The following is a 6000-nucleotide window of genomic DNA, read 5'->3' on the forward strand; positions in this document are numbered from 1 at the left end:
TCGCCTGTTTCACGCTACTTGCGTAGACCAGTTTCACTCCCAATGTATGTTAGATTGTACTCCAGCAGCCCTGAATGGTTTTTGTATATTTCTGACAATAACATGAGAAGAATGGTGATCAGTTAGGAGCTTCCCCCATCAGTTTGAACCTTCGGCATTTTTTAAAAACAGTTGTTGAAACCCAAACTTAAACTTCAGCAAACCTTTCTACCAACATGGCAAATTGTATTTTAACACAGTATTTAAAACCATTGGTGTTGCTGCTTTCATCTTTGCTATTGACTGTTCTATAACTTTTATTTAAGGTACATATATTGTTTACCTCTATTAATAGTATGGTATTCTGTAGGTTGCAACTCAGCAAATTGCATCCAAATTAAATAATTTCAGCTTGTTCTATGCATGACTTCACACAACCATTGATAGCTGGTAGTGTTTCTGAAAGTCCAGGTCATTTTGTCACCGTGGAAATAAGAGATTATGGGTAGAGCAGGTAAAATTATACAAAACATTATTATAACAAGGATTCTAGGGAAGTATATAGTACAGAAGAGTGGGCCTTTCACCTCTGGGACCTGCATTCAAATCCAGCCTGGATTGATGGGATCCCTGTAAGGATCAGAATTCTGCACTAATTGGCACTTAATTGCCAATCTCACTTGGAGAAACCATAGAATGGTTGTTGTCATAGAATCATAGAAGTTTACAGCAAGGAAGGAGGCCATTTCGGCCCATCGTGTCCGCGCCGGCCAACAAGAGGCTATCCAGCCGAATCCCACTTTCCAGCTCTAGGTCCGTAACGCTGCAGGTCACAGCACTTCAAGTGCACATCCAAGTATTTTTTAAATGTGGTGAGGGTTTCTGCCTCTACCAACCTTTCAGGCAGTGAGTTCCAGGCACCCCCACAACCCTCTGCATGAAAAAACTTCCCCTCTAAACCTTCTACCAATTACTTTTAATTTATGCCCCCTGGTTGTTGACCCCTCTGCTAAGGGAAATAGGCCCTTTCTATCCACTATATCTAGGCCCCTCATAATTTTATACACCTCAATGAGGTTTCCCCTCAGCCTTCTCTGTTCCAAGGAAAAACAAACCCAGCCTATCCAATCTGTCCTCATAGCTAAGATTCTCCACTCCCAGCAGCAACCTCGCAAATCTTCTCTGTACTCTAGTGCAATTACGTCCTTCCTGTAATGCAGTGACCAGAACTGCATGCAGTACTCCAGCTGTGGCCTAACCAGTGTTTTATACAGTTCAAGCATAACCCACCTGCTCTTATACTCTATGCCTCGGCTAATAAAGGCAAGTATTCCGTATGCCTTTTTAACCACCTTATCCACCTGGCCTGCTGCATTCAAAGATCTGTGGACATGCATTCCAAGATCCCTTTGTTCCTCTACACTTCTCAATGTCCTACCATTTAGTGTGTATTCCCTTTCCTTGTTAGCCCTCCCCAAATGCACTACCTTACACTTCTCTGGATTAAATTCCATTTGCCACTGTTCTGCCCACCTGACCAGTTCATTGATATCTTTCTGCAGTCCGCAACTTTCTCCTTCATTATCAACCACACAACCTATTTTTGTAACATCTGCAAACTTCTTAATCATACCCCCTATATTCAAGTCTAAATCATTGATGTATACCACAAAAAGCAAGGAAACTAGTACTGAGCCCTGCGGAACCCCACTGGAAACATCCTTCCAGTCACAAAAACGCCCATCAACCATTACCCTTTGCTTCCTGCCTGTGAGTCAATTTTGGATCCAACTTGCCACTTTACCCTGGATCCCATGGGCTTTTACTTTCATGACCAGTCTGCCATGTGGGACCTTATCGAAAGCTTTGCTAAAATCCATATACGCTACATCATATGCACTGCCCTCCTGGTTACCTGGTTGTGGCAAATGGAGAAATGTTACACTGGTATATCTGGAGTTGAGGGCACGTTGTTGAGTAGTTTAAACTAGTCCAGGCAATTCAGTTCTATTTGTGCTTATAGTTCTTATTTGTCCAATTTTTTTTTTATTTTGGTGGGGCAGAGGTTTGGAAAGAACTGTTCTTAGCACCTTTGCCTTCTTGATGGTCTAAACACCAACATATTAGTATTAGAACCTTGATATATATGCAAATTAATAGAACACAGATTTAAATGTTATACATGGCATGAGACACCATGGTGGACACCTATGTGGCCCACAAAGGCACCTTACTATAACTGACGTGGAAGTGCTCACTGCTGACATAAGGTGATTGAAATGGAAATTATTCAGTACGAACATTTTTTACATTGTCGAGCACAAATAAAGAACCTATTTTGTAGTGATGACTTGTAAAAGTTGCATGTGGGTATTTATTTATAAATTTGATAATCCTTTAATCATGCCACTGATGCAGTACACAATAAGGACTAAAGTTCACCTGGTGTATCACTCTCAATTTATGCTCATTTTGGAAAGACTTTGAAAGTGGTAGATTCATTAGCTTTTGCACTTTAGACTTAGTTATGCAGGAATTCTTCCAGGATTCATCGCATGGTTTACTAAAATGAAATATATATTTTAATGTTTATTATTTTCCCTACCAATTTTCTCCTCTCCTGTGTGTTGGATGTGCTTCCAACCCTCTTCTCAATCTTCCTCGCTGCCATGCTCCACTTCACAGTTGATAAGCTCCCCGCTGGAGTGGAACTAAACTACAGAACCAGTGGGAAGCTGTTCAACCTTCGCCGTCTCCAGGCCAGGTCCAAGACCACTCCAACCTCTGTCATCGAGCTACAGTACGCGGACGACACCTGCGTCTGTGCATTCACAGAGGCTGAACTCCAGGACATAGTTGACGTATTTACAGAGGTGTATGAAAGCATGGGCCTCATGCTAAACATTAGTAAGACAGAAGTTCTCCACCAGCCTGTCCTCTCCGCACAGCACTGTCCCCCAGACATCAAGATCCACGGCGTGGCCCTGGACAACGTGGACCATTTCCCCTATCTCGGGAGCCTCCTATCAACAAAAGCAGGCATTGATGACGAGATCCAACACCGCCTCCAGTGCAGCCTTTGGCCGCCTGAGAAAAAGTGTTTGAAGACCAGTCCCTCAAACTGTCACCAAGCTCATGGTCTACAGGGCTGTAGTAGTACTACCTCACTCAAATGACAATTATTCCTAAGTAATTGAATGTTAAAAGACCATTTGGCCATGCGGTTCATCACAGCTGAACCAACCATTGAGCAAAACTCTGGACAATTTTTCCCTCTCTCACCTAGAGGCACGCAGGCCAATATGCTGAAATCAGCTAACTGAGCATAGAACCTTTGTGGCTTAATGACTCATTTGATAAACTTGTGCAGTCATCACAGAGGAGAGAGGACTGCTTCAGTATTCCAAATTATTTTTTGTGGGGATTCTAATTAACAATTTTAAAAATACGAGTCAAGTATAGGTGAGGCACCTCTCCACAGAGAGGAAGAAACATAAGAAATAGGAGCAGGAATAGGCCATTTGGCTCCTCAAGCCTGCTCCGCCATTTAATAAGATCATGGCTGATCTGATCTTGGGCTCAGCTCCACTTCCCTGTCTGCTCGCCATAACCCTTCACTCCCTTATTGCTCAAAAATCTGTCCATCTCCACCTTAAATATATTCAATGACCCAGCCTCCACAGTTCATTGGGGGCAGAGAATTCCACAGATTAATGAGCCTCAGAGAAGAAATTCCTCCTCATCTCAGTTATAAATGGGCAACCCCTTATTCTGAAACTATGCCCCCTAGTTCTAGATTTCCCCACAAGGGGAAAAATCCTCTCTGCATCTACCTTATTGTGCTCCCTCAGAATCTTATACATTTCAATAAGATCACCTCTCATTCTTCTAAACTCCAATGAGTATAGACTCAACCTTTCTTCATAAGTCAACCCCTTCATCTCAGGAATCAACCTAGTGAACTTTCTCTGAACTGCCTCCAACACAAATATCTCTCTCAAATATGGAGACCAAAATTGTACGCAGTACTCCAGTACTTTTGGCCTCACCAAAAGTTGTAGCAGGACTTCCCTGCTTTTATACTCTATCCCCTTTGCAATAAAGGCCAACATTCCATTTACCTTCCTGATTACTTGCTGTACCTGCATACTAACATTTTGTGTTTCATGCACAAGGACCCCCAGGTTCCTCTGTACTGCAGAATTTTGCAATTTCTCTCCATTTAAATAATAATTAGCTTTTTTTATTTTTCCTGCCAAAGTGGATAACCTCACATTTTTCCACATTATACTCCATCTGCCAAATGTTTGCCCATTCACTTAGCCTGTCTATATCCCTTTGCAGATTTTTTGTGTCTTCCTCACAACTTGCTTTTCCACCCATCTTTGTATCAGCAGCAAACTTGGCTACATTACACCCGGTCCTTCCATCCAAGACATTAATATTGATTGTAAATAGTTGAGGCCCCAGCACCGATCCCTGTGGCACCCCACTAGTTACTGTTTGCCAACCGGAAAATTACCCATTTATCCCGACTCTTTGTTTTCTGTTAGTTTGCCAATCCGCTATCCATGGTAATATATTACTCCCAACCCTGTGAGCTTTGATCTTGTGTAGTAACCTTTTATGTGGCACCTTATCGAATGCCTTCTGGAAAATCCAAATACACCACATCCACTGGTTCCCCCTTATCCACCCTGCTCGTTACATCCTCAAAGAACTCCAGAAAATTTGTCAAACATGATTTCCCGTTCATAAAACCATGCTGACTCTGCTTGACCATATGATGCTTTTTCAAATGTCCTGCTACTGCTTCCTTAATAATGGACTTAATAATGGTAGTGTTAGGGATGATAATTTCTTCATCTTATTGCCCAATTTCCTGTAGTACAAAAGAAGAAAATTAGTTGTTGTTGTGTCCAGAAGATGGTGGCAGCCACCCAGATTCTTGAATCACTGCAGTTCCTGGGATAATGATGCTCCCACCATGATGTTAAGAATTGCAGGATATGCACACAGCAATGATGAAAGAACTGCGATATACGTCCAAGTTAGGATGGTGTGTGACTTGGAGGTGATGGTGTTCCTATGATGTTGCTGATCTTGTCCTTCTCCATGGTAAAAGTTACAGGGGGAGGGAGGTGCTGTTGAAGTAACCTTGGTGAGTTGCTGTGGTGCTTCCTATAATTCATGGATACTGCAGCAACAGTATGCCACTGATGTAGTGGTTAGAGGTGGAAATCAAGTGAGCTGCTCTATCCTGGATGTTGTTGAGCATTTTGAGTGCTGCTGAGGCTGCACCCACCTAAGAGGGGCACGTACTACATCACAATCCTGATTTTAACCTTGCCAATGGTGAAGAAGCTTTGAAGTGTCAGGCAGGTAATCGATTCAGTGCAGAGTATAAAGCCAGTGCTCTGCTCTTATTGTCATGGGGCTCATATGGCTAGTGCAGTTAAGCTGCTGGTTAACAGCAACCTATAAGATATTGAGAGAGAAAATGCTGGAAATACTCAAAAGGTAAGGCAGCAGCTGTGGAGAGAGAAACATTTCAGGCTGGTGACCTTTCATCAGAACTGGCGATGTTAATGGTGGGTGAACTTGTTGTTGATGGTGGGTGAACTTGTTGTTGATGGTGCTGCTTTTTGAGGTTGGGGGAGGTTATGCAGCCTTTTCTTATTGCAGATAGTCATTGCCTGGCACTTAAATGGCATGAATGTTACCTGGCCCGTTTCAGCCCAAATGTGGATGTTGTCCATGTCCTGCTGTGCGTCGCCTGCCTACTTCATTATTAGAAAGACCTGCATTTATAAGAACATGAGAAATAGGAATAGGAGTAGGCCATACGATACGGCCCCTCGAGCCTGCTCCGCCATTCAATAAGATCATGGCTGATCTGATCATGGACTCAGCTCCACTTCCCCGCCCGCTCCCCATAACCCCTTATTCCCATATCGTTTAAGAAACTGTCTATTCCTGCCTTAAATTTATTCAATGTCCCAGCCTCCACAGCTCTCTGAG

This window comes from Pristiophorus japonicus, chromosome 8, assembly GCF_044704955.1.
Source record: "Pristiophorus japonicus isolate sPriJap1 chromosome 8, sPriJap1.hap1, whole genome shotgun sequence".
Classification (NCBI taxonomy): Eukaryota; Metazoa; Chordata; class Chondrichthyes; family Pristiophoridae; genus Pristiophorus; species Pristiophorus japonicus.